The sequence below is a fragment of the Cebus imitator genome, unplaced genomic scaffold (genome assembly GCF_001604975.1).
Source record: "Cebus imitator isolate Cc_AM_T3 unplaced genomic scaffold, Cebus_imitator-1.0 Scaffold221, whole genome shotgun sequence".
Lineage (NCBI taxonomy): Eukaryota > Metazoa > Chordata > Mammalia > Primates > Cebidae > Cebus > Cebus imitator.
Window position 1 is genome coordinate 2,877,202 of NW_016107536.1, and position 15,936 is coordinate 2,893,137.

A 15,936-nucleotide genomic window follows, 5' to 3' on the forward strand; every position below is an offset into this window, starting at 1 on the left:
GCCATCCCAACAGGTAACCTGGACTGTTTGTAAAACCTTCTTTACATTTTTCTAATCTCTGATCCCCTATAACATTCACCCACTGATGCATGCTCCACGGAGTCATATAAATCCCACTTCCCCTTTCCCCAGAATGGACTTTCAGAGAGATGAAGGTGGTATAGTTTGGATATCTGTCCCCTCATGATAGGAGGTGTTTGGGTAATAGGGGTGAATCGGTCATGAATAACTTGTTGCTGTATCCTTGAGACAGTGAGCAAGTTCTCATGAGATCTCGTTGTTTAAAATGTTGTGGCATCTCCTCCCTTTCTCTTACTCAAGAAATCTCACGTAATATGTTGGCTACTGGTTGCCTTCCAACGTGATTGTAAGCTTCCTGAAGCCTCTCCAGAAGCAGATGCCAGCACAAATGCTGCTTGTACAGCCTGCAGAACTGTCAGCCATTTAAACCATTTCTCTTCGTAATTTACCCAACCTCAGGTATTTCTTTAATGAACTGGACTAAAACAGAAGTCCATGCCCACATCCAAGGATCTCCTAACAGTAATGACCCCTGTTGAGTTTACTACCTCCCACATATTCCGTAAGCACATCATCTGTAATAAATCCATGAGTTCTCATAACAAACATACATGCAGGTATTCTTTTTATCACCATTTTTTGCAGAGGTTTGGGCGTAATAAACCTAGGCACTTTTTATATCAAACCCATAACTTTTCTACTTCACACTTTAAGGGATAAGACAGCAAACCTGTGTAACTATATGTGTTCACCCTTGGAACGAACCTTCTACCTGTTGAGCCTAGTCCATCTCAACTAGTCCCCATTCTCTGGTTTTAGTGAAATTAACTGTTTTGGGGGAGTGTCACTTTAAAATCCATTGCTATATAGATGACAGGAATTTTAAACTCAACAATGAGTTCTCCCAGGTTGCAGTCTACGTCCAACGCATCTGTGCCTGGACATATAACACTATTTTGTGGTATCTTTTTTTTTTTTTTTGAGACAGAGTTTCACTCTTGTTGTCCAGGCTGGAGTGCAATGGCACGATCTCAGCAGACCACAACCTCTGCCTCCCTGGTTCAAGCAATTCTCCTGCCTCAGCCCCCTGAGTAGCTGGGATTACAGGCATGTGCCACCACGCCCAGCTAATTTTTGTATTTTCAGTAGAGACTGGGTTTCTCCATGTTGGTCAGGCTGGTCTTGAACTCCTGACCTCAGGCCATCTCCCCGACTCGGCCTCGCGAAGTGCTGGTATTACAGGCGTGAGCCACCATGCCTGGCCAATATCTTCTTTACAAAATAAAATATATTAAAATTCTGATCAGTGCATGAGCTATTTCATGTCTCTATTTTTCCATTTCTCAGATTCGTAAGGAGGCAAGAACCTAACAAATAATTTTTTTTTTTTCTAGTAGTGGTTCACCTATAACACGTAAGAGTTCCATAGGGAACAGCAACATGTATCTGCCTTTCATCTTTAATTAACACTTTGTCCTTCGGTGAGAGCAATTAAAGAAGTATTTAGGTTGGATTAAAGCGATTAAGCATCAAGTGAAATAATTTCTATGCATCAGCAATTAGACAGATTTGGACAGTTCTAATAAAGCATGCCTTGAATGTCACATGTTAGAAATTTCGACAAATTCATATGGCGCTTTCACATCCCATGCACTGTCAACTGTTACTGTCATAGTTTGAGATTAAATTTCCTTTGCTGGGCATTATTGATTATGAAGCTTAATAATCACTATGTTCCTGGGAAAGCAGTTGACCATGTCCACCCACTGAGTTCATTTCCCTTGGCATATTCGAATGAACATTACCATTAGAAGGAAATCATGTGTCCATGACATTTGGAGAGCTAATGCTAATCTCCATTCTTCATCACTCACTCGTTAAATAAGCCATAAATGATTCTAAAGTAACACTTTCTCATTGGCAATTAGCAAACTGCTTTGCCAATTCTTCGTCAGGGATTTGCTTACAAGATTTGCTCAAGAAAACACATGAATTTCAAAATCCCCATCAAGACACACAAAAAAATAAGGCCAAGGAAGGAAAAGTGAATGAAGTCACCCAAAGTACATGCTTCCACCTCAAATTTGGTGGACAGAAGTGTTAGAGGAAAAGGAGCATATTTCCGTCTGATATTTCCATGTGCACAAATTTGATATGGCTGTGATCATTTCTGATAATTTCATTTAATAAATCATTTGAAGACCATGCTATCAGTGCATAATTAACAGATGTTTATTGAGCATCCAGTTTCTGAAGGAGAAATAGCTGTAAGAGTAAGGGAGCTGTTATTTGACTCATCCCACCTAAATCTGAGTCAGCATGAGCAATCTGTGGCGGGATTTTATTAGTGGTTCACAAATTTGTGTTAGACAAAATAAACATCGGAGGCAAAGGTCAAGATGTGACATAATAATATAGTTGGGATATTTGTTCCCCCAAATCTCATGTTGAAATGTAATTCCCAACATCAGAGGTAAGGCCTCGTAGGAGGTGTTTGAGTCATGGGGGCGGATCTCTCTTGGCTTGGTGCTGTTCTCAAGATAGTGAGTGAGTTCTCATGAGATGTAGTTGTTAAAAGCATGTGGCATCTCCCCCAACCCACCCTGCCACCACTTCTCTTGTTCCCACTCTGGCCATGTGAAACACCTGCTCCCTCTTCATCTTCCACCATAATTGAAAGTTTCCTGAGTCCTCACCAGAAGCAGATGCTGGCACTATGCTTCCTGCACAGCCTGCAGAACCATGAGCCAAATAAACATATTTTCTTATAAGCTGACCTGTCTCAAGTATTTCTTTATAGCACCAGAAGAACAGCCTAATATTCTTAGGTTTGAGAAAAAAATTCAAGGTAAAAAAATTCAAGATAAAGAGCAATTTTAGAGACCAAGGGAGGATCAGGAGAATTGGACATCTTACCAGAACTAAAGAAGGAAGCCTAAAGGAATAGAACAATTTATTTGTCAGGAAAAACATAATCCAACAAATAGTCAAAAAGTTCATTCACATCCTGGTTGGCTTTTGGCCCACAGATCCTCAGAATCCAGAGGTTGGAAGAGACACGTTAGTGCTTGGCCCTTTCTTGAAGACCATGCTACCAACGCACAATCAACAGAAGTTTATTGAGCATCCAGATTATGCAGGAAACACACCAGCTGTAGGAGTGAGATAGGAGGAAGCATGTAGCTAATGTTTGCCACATATTTCTTAAGTGTCAGGAACCAGGCTGAACATTTTACCTGTTTTCTCTTGTTTATACTATGTTGTTTCATTTCATCATCATAACCACACTATGAAATAGAAAGCATAAAATCCCTTCCAACAGATAAAGAAACGAAGATTAGGAGAGTTAAATAAATTATCCAATGTCACAGAAGGACTATCAAAGAAAAAATTCAAATCACTTATCTCTGACACATGCTCTCAACCTGAGAGTATGCTGCTGTCCTTAAAGGACATCTAGCTTAGTCCAACCCTTCAGATCATTAGATGCATTTTATAACCTGCTACCAGTATTGGAAAACCCCCAGTGATGTGGTCTACTATCATCCAAGGAGGCCATTCTGTCTTTGGATGGCTCTGAATTCATCAACTTACTCATGAAACTAGTATCAGTAAGCACAAAAACTGTAAGAGGCAGGCATAGCTCAAGGTTCTGGCAATACAGTAGTGAACAAAGTAAGTCCCTGTCTTTGCAGAATTTGTATTCCTGTAGAAGGAAGTAGGAAAAAAGCAAAAGAAAAATATAAAGGATTCAGAGGGTGATAATTCTTTTGGATAAAAAAATGATTAAAAGATTAGGAAGGGTTGAAAGGGGAAAAAAGGGTTGGTCTTTGATTTAGGGAGGTACAATCTCTGTAATAAATATATAAGCTATTTATGAGCCACATATATGCAGGTATCTATGAAAGATACATGGATATATATGAGAGAATTCATTCCAGGCAGAAAGAATAAGTACAAAAGCCCTAAGACAAAAATTCTACTGGGAAATTATAGAATAACATCTAGGCCAGGTTTATAGGAGGGAAATGGACAAGAGGGAGCCTGTGGGGCTCACTCATGGAGGGCCTTGTAGGCCACAGTAGATACAAGGTTTTGGGTGGGTTCTTAGCAAAAAAAAAAAAAAAGTGAGACAGGTAAATCTGGGAAGGAGTCCTCTAGCTACTCCATTGAGTGTCTACTGCAGGACAGGAAGAGTTGAGGATGACAGAGTTAGCTATAAAGTTATGGCAATAATCTAGGTAAGAGATTTTGGTGTCTAGGACCAAAATAGTAGCATTGGAGATTACGAGAACTGCTAGGCAGCATTTTGAGCATATTTTGAAAGTGAAGTTCATGAGATTTGCTAGTGATGTGTAGAGAATAAAAGAGAAATCAAACAAAGATGACCCGAGAATGTGTGTCTTGAAGAAGAGAAAGGATAGAGTTTCCATCTATTGATATAAAAATGAGTGAGAAGTCTTTAGAAGTGGACAGGGTTAAGGAAGAGAAAGGGAAACAGAGACATTGGCTTAGCTATGAGAAGTTGACTGCCCATGAGACATTAAAGTGGAGATGGCATCTCAAGAGAGACCAGTTGCCAGACCCTGTGCTTCTTACTCCACCTGTAAAATGTGTGGAATATGTGTCCTCCTGCTTCGCTGCTTTGTGGAGAGAGGATGAGAGTGCTTCCAAAAACAAAACACACCATCACACTCAAACCTGATGATGATGGTAATTTTTATTATCATTGAAATTAAAATCTCAACTGTGAAGAATAAAAGGAATGGACAGATGGGGAATTGGTCCCCATATGGATAGTAGGTTGGGACAGAGGAGAAAACAAGTCTGATCACACAGATGTGAAATGAATTTATTGGCTTTAACAGTGTAATGTGACTTTGGAGATGATGTGTTGGGTTGCTAGCCCATGTGATTTTCAAGTCTTTCAAAGTAATTATCCCTTATTTTGATGTTTCACAATCAGATTGTTACTGGTCAGAAAAATCTGCTTTCATTCCTTAGGAATTATGACTAGCAATTTGATTGCTTAAGGAAGACATTACTGGCTTTATCTAATGGTACTTTAGCCCCATTCAATAACATGTCCCATGTTTGGGTCTTGAGGGAAGGGAACTCTTACAACAGGCAGAGCTCCAGGCTTGGTGTCACTGGAGTGACCACTCCATCCTTCCCAAGATCACCCAGTGCATGTACTCAACTTGTCCTCATCACTGTCTATCCTGGAATGTCAGGATTCTCTTCTTCTGTAGGAAACAGCACAAAATGAATCCCAATGTGTGAAGTCTGATTTACTTAACCAGTTAATTGAATTCAAAACCAATTAGTTAAATTCAGGTCGATTATTTCCAAAGCAAGCATCCATTAAAAAGAAGAAAATTTCAAGTGGTTTCTTGAACTGAGCATTTTGTTGTTGAGATGGAGTTTCACTCTTGCTGCCCAGGCTGGAGTGCAATGGCACAATCTTGGCTCACTGCAACCTCCACCTCCTGGGTTCAAGCGATTTTCCTACCTCAACCTCCCAAGTACCTGGGATTACAGGCATGTGCCACCACACCCAGCTAATTTTGCATTTTTAGTAGAGACAGAGTTTCACCATGTTGGTCAGGCTTGTCTCAAACTCCTGACTTCAAGTGATTCACCTGCTTCAGCCTCCCAAAGTGCTGGGATTACAGGTGTGAGCCACTGTACCCAGCCTCAACATTTCTTTTACATGAACAATTCATTGTTGATCTGAAGAACAAAATAAAAAAAAAAAAAATCAGGCTCACAACTGATATGGTTTGGCTGTGTCCCCACCCAAATCTCATCTCGAACTAATTCCCATTATCCCCATGTGTCATGGATGGGACTCAGTGGTAAACAATTGAATCATGGGGGCAGTTACCCACATGCTGCTGTTCTCAGTGAGTGAGTTCTCAAGAGATCTGATGGTTTTATAAGGGGCTTTTTCCCCTTTTGCTCAGCACTTGTCCTTGCTGCCACTATGTGAAGAAGGACGTGTTTGCTTACACTTGAGCCATGATTGTAAGTTTCTTGGGGCCTCCCCAGTCCCGAGGAATGGTGATTCAATTAAATCCGTTTTCTTTATAAATTATTCTGTCTAGGGTATGTCTTTATTAGCAGCCTGAGAATGGACTAATATAACAATACTCAGTGTTTTTCTGATTTGTACATTTACTTCCAAGTCAATAAGTGAACTTTGATGGAACTTTTTCATGGAGTAGCTACCAAATTATCAATAATAAAGCATACAATTCAAGAAAGAAACACAGAATTGTAAGATAGAAGGGAAGATAAAGAGAAAGACAAAGAGAGAGAGAAAGAGAGAGAAAGGAAGGGAGGGAGGGAAGAGGGAGGGAGGGAGGGAGGAAGGAAGGAAGGAAGGAAGGAAGGAAGGAAGGAAGGAAGGAAGGAAGGAAGAAAAGGGGAGGAAGAAAGGAAGGGAGGGAGGGAAAGAGGGAAGGAGGGAGAGAAAAAGAGAGGGAGGAAGGATGGGAAGGAGGATGGGGGAAGGAAGTGAGGGAAGGAAAAGGGAGAGAGAAAGAGATGGGAAAGGGAAAGAGAGAGAGAGATAGGGAAGGGGGAGGGAGGGAGGAAAAGCTCCATGTTAAATTGTACAGACTGCGCATTGTTATACCAATGTTGTTGTAACTGAACAAGACTATCTTTCACTACACAGTGTACTTGATCTTGGCTACCAAAGAAAGAGCAGGAATAATAACAACATAATTTCTTGGGAGGTAGTGCTGTCTAGAGCAGAGAAAATGCACTCAGTTTTAGAATCTAGTCCCAGTTCTGTTATTATCAGTTACATCACATTCGGCAAGTCACTTGAACCTCCCCCTGCCCAGAATCTCACTGTCCTCATATGTAAAATTTAAAAATTATTTCTTTTTTTTTTTTTTTTTTTTNTCTCCTGCCTCAGCCTCCTGAGTAGCTGGGATTACAGGCACGCACCACCATGCCCAGCTAATTTTTTGTATTTTTAGTAGAGACGGGGTTTCACTGTGTTGACCAGGATGGTTTCGATCTCTTGACCTCGTGATCCACCCGCCTCGGCCTCCCAAAGTGCTGGGATTACAGGCTTGAGCCACCGTGCCCGGCCAAAAATTATTTCTTAAGTAGCTTCTATAATTTTGGAATTCTCTAATTCTATGGCACTTTGCATTCATGGAGAACTTTCTTATAAGGGCTTAGAGTGTTGAGGGAGAGAACTTTAAAACACTGTTGAGATTTGTATCTCCTGCCACACACATCTGCCTCAAATGTAACTTGGACAAAATCTGACCTCTGATGTGCCCCCCAACTCTGCAACTCCTACAACCTGTTACAGCCTCTGTCTTCCCCATTTTATTACATGGACACTTCATTCTTTCAGTTTCTCAGATCAAAATCTTTGGAGTCATCCTTGACTCTGTTCATTCTCCCATATCCAGTTTCCCAGCAAATTCCAGTGGCTTCAAATACATGCAGAGTCGTACAATCACCCAGCTTCCCCACCACAATCACCCAAGAACAAATCAACGTCATTTCTCACTTCGATCAGGAGCCTTCTATTGGCCTTCCAGCCTCCACACTTATCCTCAACACAGCAGCCAGAATGATCTTTGTAAAATGTAAGTCACTTCTTGCCACACCATGGCTGGAAACCCTCCCAGGGCTTCCCACGGTGTTCGATCTCACACACAGTAAAATCCAAAGCCTTGCCAAGCTTGCAAGGCCCCAGCTGATCTACTCACTTTCTCCCTGACCTCATCTCCCCTCACTTCTCACCATGTCTATATTGTTCTGGGCACACCAGCCTCTTCATTCTTATTCCAACATATTAAGCATGCTCCCACCTCAGAGTCCCTGGGCTGGACTTAACCCATTGTCTGCATGGCTTTCCTCCTTCCTTGTTCCAGGTCTCTGTCCAAATGTCAACACAGAAAGTTTCCCTGACCAACCAAAATAATTGCACCTTCCTGCCAACTCCATCCCATTTACCCAACTTTATTTTTCATTATAGACCATAGACCATATCACCTAACATAGCATGTGTGTATGTGCGTGCGTGCGTGCGTGCGTGCGTGTGTGTGTGTGTGTATATAATTTTATATGTACTGTGCAAAACAGGCACCTAGAGATATGGATGTGCATTGTTAAATTTATAAATATTATTAAAAGATTAATTTGTATGTATTTGAGACAGGGTCTCACTCTATCACATAGACTGGAGTACAGTGGTACAATCACAGCTCACAGCAGCCTGGACCTCCCCATTTCCAGTGATCCTGCCACTCAGCCTCTTGAGTAGCTGGGACCACACAGGCAAGCGATACCACATCTGGCTAATTTTTCGAATTTTTTGTAGAGATGGGGTTTCATTATGTTGCCAGTGCATTTAAAAAAAAAAATCATCTGCCACTGTGAAAACGGAAAACTAGTATTGTAAATGCTGCATCCCTAGATGGTACCTGGCCCATAATACGTCGTACTCAGAAAGTATCTGCTGAATGAATAAATTGTAAAATAAAAGTTAAATCCAACTCCCCCCCACCTTCAAAAGATTACAAGGAACCCTCTTGGCCAAGGAGATCTTAGAAAAACTTTAACTTTCCCAGATATGACAAGACAGGAGGTCGGTCATGCCTCACTATGCCATCTTCCTTACTAATCTTTACCAGATTATTTCCTAACAGTTAAACAGAAACTGGCGCAGGACAAACAAAGAATGGAAACTTTGCTCCATCCCTGACTTCAGCCAATTGCTAGATAGATACCACAGCCCAACTCCCCTCCCTTCTTGTGTTTTTGACACAGCAGGTAACTGGTTTCACCATGCATTCCTTTCAGATAAAATTATTCTTTCTGTGCACTAGTTTACAGAGGCTGTACACAAGACGCTGTGTCCTTTGCTTCTCTTTTTGACTTATAGACCCTAATTTTAATGCATTTAAATGTTGTCTCCACTTCAAAGTGAACATGGGACATGTGTAACATGTGTTTGCTTACAACGCATGTTCACGATCCTCTATTCATGAATATTCATAGCTCCTCCTGTAACCTGATGAATATTATATTATATTCAACCCATTCAGTGTAAAACTCCTGTCCCATCCTTGTTCTGACAGAGTGCCTCCTGTTAGTCTGTACAGGAGGCTCTGCTTCTCAGCCTGCAAGTTGCAATGTTTTTAAGAAATAAAACTCTACTTTGCAAATTTATGGATGTTTTGATATTTAAGTCTACAGGAAAAATGTTATAAGTTTACTGGCATCCTTACTGGCAGATATACAGTAAGCCTCCAAGCCTGGCATTCAGTTCCAGAGAAAGCGTTCAAGTGAAACTCGACAAAAATGACCAGCTCGTGGGCTCTTAGGCCCTGAGCTCTGTTTCCCATCTTGTCTTCCTTTTAGGCTTGCGCCTTCCAATCACCAGGTCTGCTTGGCCTCGGGGCCAGGCTAACGCTCTCCCTGGGGTAGATTTAGGGTCCAGATATCTGGTGCACGTTTTCCAACCATCACCAACCCAACCTGGTGGAAAGGCAGAGATGATATTACACAGGTGAAAGTTGCTTGAAGAGATGAGTGAGGCCCGTCTTACACAAGTATCTGGCAAGGAGCTTTATAGAAGGCAAAAGGAAGCCAGATAGGATTTGCACCTGGGGTGGGGGGAACATTGCCCTGTCCATCAAGGTACATTTTCTGTCCTACCCTACCCCTTGCCCCCATGAGTTTACACTTCTCCTGCACGAGGGCTTGGGCAGCCTTAGCAGGTCAGGGAGCTGAGGGTCCTGCAACATCACATAAGGCAGTGCCCAATGGCCTGACCTCAGCAGGCCTCCAAATGCAAGCCAAGTGCTGGCCCCTCAAGGGTTCTTTACCAAAAGCTCCTTTACTAAATTGTATCCAGGAAAGAAGACGGACAGGAATGAGTTCTTCCCTTGGCCAGGGCTTCCCCTTGCTTATTAATTATTTATTATGATTATTATTGATAAAGGATCGTGCTCTGTCTCCCAGGCTGGAGTACAATGGCTCTGTTATAGCTCTCTGCAGCCTCAACCTCCTGGGCTCTATGAATCCTTCTGCCTCGGTCTCCCAAGTAGCTGGAACTACAGGCGCCACCACATCTGGCTAATTTTTAATTTTTTGTAGAGACTGGATCTACGTTGCCCAGGGTGCTCTGGAACTCCTGGGCTCAAGTGACGTGACCCTCCCTCCTACGCCTCCAAATGCTCTTAGATTACAGGTGTGAACCACCGCGCGCCAGCCCCTCCCTTAGCTTGTAAAGCAAAGGGAGAAGCTGCGCCTCCTCTCCTCTCTCTTCTGTTATGAAAAGCAGCCTTCTGCCTCCTCTGCCTCCCCTCTCCACACCCTAGTGTAAGAGTGGGCTGCAGATAAGCCTTACATGTTTACAAGGGCGTCTCACACTGAATGTGCACAGGAATCGCCTGGGTGTCTGCATAAAATGCAGATTCTAGTTGGGTGCCCTGGCGGGGGAGTAGGAGGGCCAAGACTCCGCATTTCCAACCAGCGCTCAATGGATGCAAACGCTGCTAGTCCACACTCCACCCAAGAACCCGTAGGAAGCCTCGGCACTGCTGCCCGTGGCCTGGTGCTGAGCTGCCCTCCGCCTCCTCCTTCCTCTCCCACCTCCTTTCCCGTCCTTACCCTTCCTCCCTTCCCCCCTCCCTCCTTTCTGCCCATTTCCCTCCCCCTCTCTTCCCCATCCCAACGGCGGCCTCGCTGCACCCTTTTAGTCCAGCTTCTTTACATTAAACTCAGACTCCAGAGCAGCTGGGGCTCTGCTCTCGGGGCCAGGCGTCGATGGGGAGGGGTACTGCCCAGAGTTACCGCGGATGTCCCCTCCCCAACCCCCTGCTGGAGTCTGGAGTCCCAGAACCCGCCTGGCAGGGGCAGAAGTTCCCTAAGAGGACCCCCCACCACCTCCGCCGCGCTGCCCACCCCGTCCTCCGGCCAGTGGGTTTCCGGACGCCAATCGCGCTGCTGCCTCCTCCGGGCGCGGCCACCTGGAATAAGATCCAGCAAAACCCAGATTCCCGCGCCTCCTCCCACCTCCGCCCCGCTCCATCTCCACTGGCCGAGCTTTCTGCAAAGGCGCGTCCCTACCCCAGCTCTAAAGTATTTCAAAAGTCTCAGAACCTGCTCGTTTGCGAGGTGGGGGTCTTCATGGCGAAGGAATTGAAAGCTGCCCTGTTTGCACCTTAGGGGGAGGGGCTGCCCCCGGCACAGGTTTCGCCCCCGGGAGGCACCCTGGGGTCGGGCCCACCCACTGAGGAGACGCGAGCGGCTTCTTAAGCTCCGGTCTCAGCCCTGGTCCCCCTTCCCAGCCCCCCGATCCCCCTCCCCCTGCTCCCCCTCCCCCGACCACAATCTGTGCTCGTAGGGCGGAAAGAAACAAAGAGCAGCTGTGACCCGCGGCGTTGCGAGCCTGGGTGGCGCCCGCAGAGCTGCAGGTGCGGGAGCCCAAGGGGGCGACTCCGGGCAACAGTGGGGATCCCGGCAGTGAAACCAGAAAAAGTGATATCTGCCGTTTTGATTTTTCTTTTTCTTTTTTTTTTTTTTTTTTTGAGTCGGAGTCTCGCTCTGTCTCCCAGACTGGAGTGCAATGGCGCGACCTCGGCTCACTGCAACCTCTGCCTCCCCTACCTCAGCCTCCCGAGTCTCAGCTCATTAGATTCTCGCGGGTTAGGGAGGCCTGTTGAGGTTACTTTTAAAAACCATATTCGAATGATCCGTATGTTCAGTGTAACCCTAAACACCCTCTGATGCGCTCGGCCCTGGGTTGTCCGGGAGCACAACCCAGCCGCTCCAAAGGGACCCAGAGGCGCTGTCAGGAGGTCCGGGGAAGACAGAACTAGGGGCTGGGCCTGGAGCGGTGGCTCAGGCCTGTAATCCCAGCACTTTGGGAGGCCGAAGCGCTTGGATCACCTGGGGTCGACAGACCAGCCTGACCGACATGGTGAAATCCCCTCTTACTAAAAATACAAAAAATAGTAGCCAGGCGTGGTGGCGGGCGACTGTAGTCCCAGCTACTTGGGAGGCTGAGGCAGAGTGAAGTGATTGAACCCAGGAGGCAGAGAGAGGTTGCTGGGAGCCAAGATCGCGCCTCTGCACTCCAGGCTGGGCAACAGAGCAAGACTCTATCTCAGAAAAAAAAAAAAAAAAAAAAAGACAAAAGAAATAGGGCTGAGGTCCTGTAGACCCTTCCTCATTCTTCACACCAATTTGGGGGAGGTGAAGAGCGATAATCAGGGCAAGACAGCCTCCTCTTACGGGGTCTGCCCAGGGAAGGCAGGAAAGATTCCTTAATCCACAAACAGGCCTTCATCCCTTTGGGAAACCTGCTGCCACTGGGTGAAAGCAAATATTTTTTTTTCTTTTCTTTTTTTTTTTTTTTTGAGGCAGCATCTCACTTGTTACCTAGGCTGGAGTGTAGTGGCCTGATCTCGCTTCACTACAACCTCCACCTCCTGGGTTCAAGTGATTCTCCTGCCACAGCCTCCCAAGTAGCTGGGACTACAGGCATCCACCACTATGCCCAGCTAATTTTTGTACTTTCAGTAGACATGGGGTTTCACCATGTTGACCAGGCTGGTCTCAAACTCTTGACCTTATGATCCGACCCAGCCTCGGGCTCCCAAAGTGCTGGGATTACAAATGTGAGCCAAAGCTCCATGCCTAAAGGAAGTATGTTGCTATTCATTTTGCTTAAATTATGCATAAGCTTGAAAAGCATTGTTGCCTAAGCCGGCTGGAGAGAGCTGAAAGGCTGCAAACTCAGGCTTCTACTCCCTGAACAACAAGATGCCCCTCTGTTCCCTCTTACACAAAAACAAGCTAAGGACACAGTGTCTAAACAACACACACTCACCTGCGCACACACTAACACATCAGGTCGCTTACTTTGGCTGAGGAGGGGTCACTTGTTTCAGGGCTGTGCGCCACCCCAGGAAAACTACACCAGGGCTGTACATGCTGAAAACAACTTCCAATCCCTCCTTCCTGGAGGCTTCAGCTTACTTCTCAGAAGTCACTCTTGCCTCTTCTAGTTTCCACTGCTCAGGTGGGACTGGGAGGACCTACAGGCAGGTGTCACTGTTCAGAGGGAAATGAAGAACAAGCTGAATCCCAGGTGCTCCTATTCAGTCACTAAAGTGGCTCTTTGGGAACTTAGTTCACACTCAGAAATCACTTCCACAGACCACTCAAGGGAAAGTCACTGTCTGGTTAAGTGCCCCATAACCAGAGTCCTGAGTGCATACTGGGATCCTGCTGACCATAGGGGCCAATGGACAAACCCACTGGGGAAGGAGTTGCATTTTACTCTCACCCTGACGGTGGTGAAGGTGGCTCACACTTATAATCTCAGCACTATAGAAGGCCAATCAGGGAGGATCACATGGGCCCAGGAGTTTCCTATCAGCTTGGGTAATATAGGGAGGCCCCTATCCCTACAAAAAGTAAAATTAGTCAGGCTGGTGGTGTGGGCTGAGGTCAAAGGATTGCTTGAGCCCAGGAGGTTGACGCTGCAGAGAGCCATGATCACACTGCTGCACTCCAACCTGGGTGACAGAGCCAGACCCTGTCTAAAAATTTAAAAAAAAAAAAAAAAAAGAAAAAAAATTCTTATTTTCACATGTCTGATGCCATTTTTTCTGCCTTAAACTGTGTGAATGATGTGTGGCTCCCAGGTGAGATTCTCTCTCACATATATTATCCTTTGTGTGTATCTAGGATGCAATGGAGGAGAGAGAAAGCCACTGATTCTCTCTCTGTGTGTGTGTGCGTGCGTGTGCGTGTGTGTGCGCATGTGCATGCATGTTAAAAAGACAGAATTCTCCAGTGAATAAATGATTCAAAATGAACTAATAGAGTTTTTAATGTAGGATTTCTGTCTTTACTGGTGGGAGTAGATACAGAGCAAAAGAGAGCATTAATTTCACTGCATCAAAGCATCCTGCTAGTTGCTATTTGTCTTTTTTCTAATGATCATGTCAGGAAACAGCCTATACTCCATATGAAGGTATAAGGATGCGGGGTGGTTACAAACTGAAAGAATGACATTTACCTAAGGGTAAAGGGATTCGTGGCCACCAGTGCACAAATGAAAGTGTGTTTAAATAGCTACAAGAAGCTTGAATCTCATCTGCAGAATCTCATGTTTTTTGTTTAATATGTTTCTTGTTTTATCATTTTATATTAAGACCACTTGTAATTAACATAAATTTTCATTTATTAAAAATCTCCCATTTAAAATCATGGGCAAATATAAAGTATTTTTAAAAATTGATAGTTTAATCTTTCTGAGTAGCTAGAACTACAGGCATGTGCCACCTTACCCAACTAATTGGTTTTTTTTTAATTAGTTTTTATACAGACAGGGACTCGCTATGTTGCCCAAACTGGTCGCAAATTTTTGGCTTCAAACAACCTTCCCACTGCAGTCTCCCCAAGTGCAGAAGTTACAGGCATGAGCCATCATGCCAAGCCCTAAAAATAAATTTACAATGTCAACTGATACGAGTTTGATCACCCAGTAAAACAATAAACACTTTTATTTTTCTGTCACAATTTACCTTGTCACATATTAGCTGCCCCCATATTCCAATTAACTAGAGTAATATACATTTTATTTCAAACGAGTGAATGCAGAAAGTAAAGATCTTAAAATAAAGCTATCACCCTTTGTAGACTACAAATGTGGGATTACACATCAGGTGCTATTAAAATGGACATGATACCTCTTGAATACAAAAATCCACTGAGGGAATTATTAAAGCAATACTTCGCTAGAAGGGTGAACATGAATACATACGTTGGATTTTTATTGCCATGCTATCCAGAATTTTTATGAACATGTTTTTAAACTTAAATTGGGACACACAAACACATAAGAATGAGTATACTTGTAAAATTAGAGCAGAAGAATATTTGAAACTGGAATTATTTCAGAATCTGTGGAATGCATGCCTGTTGTTCATAAAAGAAACATCCATATGCCCAGCTACCTTGTGGTAGCCTCTAAGGATCTTCCCCTCTTGCTATTTGCCCTTGGTATATGCCCTTGCATAGATCTCTCCCACACTGAATCGGGCAGACTAGTCTCTGTGACCAACAGTACACAGTGTTAGTGTGTGATTTTCAAGCCTTGGTCAAGAAGACATTGCAACTACTGCCTGGGTTTCTTGGAGGCTTTGCTCTGGGGAAGTCCAGCTACCATGTTGTAAGGATATTCAAGCAGCTCCTTGGAGAGGCCCACATGGAGAAGAAATTGCCAACCAAATTGATAAGCCACTTTGAAAGGGATCCTGCATCCCAAATCAAGCCCCTGAATTAATAGTACTCTCAGTCAACATCTGACTGCAAGTCTGTGAGGAGCCAAGAGCCAGAAAAACCCAACGGAGCCACTCCCACATTAATGACCTGCAGAAACTAAGAAAGAATGAGTAACTGAAGTGTTCAAAGCAACTTAGCATTGGAATGATTTGTTGTGCAGCAGCAAATAACTAATACATACTACATATTTATTTGTCGAAATATTATGTTATCAAAAGATACTGTTTACAACTTTCCTTCTTCATTCATTTATTCTGTCAGTAAGAAATACCTTAAGAATTTCTTGGCCAGGCACAATGGCTCACGCCTGTAATCCCAGCACTTTGGAAGGCCAAGGTGGACAGATTGAGACCGGCCTGACCAACATGGAAAAACCTCGTCTTTACTAAAAGTACAAAATTAGCCAGACATGGTGGCACATGCCTATAATCCCAGCTACTTGGGAGGCTGAGACAGAACAATCACTTGAACCCGCGAGGCAGAGGTTGCCGTGAGCGGAGATCGAGCCATTGCACGCCACCTGGGCAATGAGAGCGAAACTCCATCTCAGAAAAAAAAAAAAAAAAAGATTCT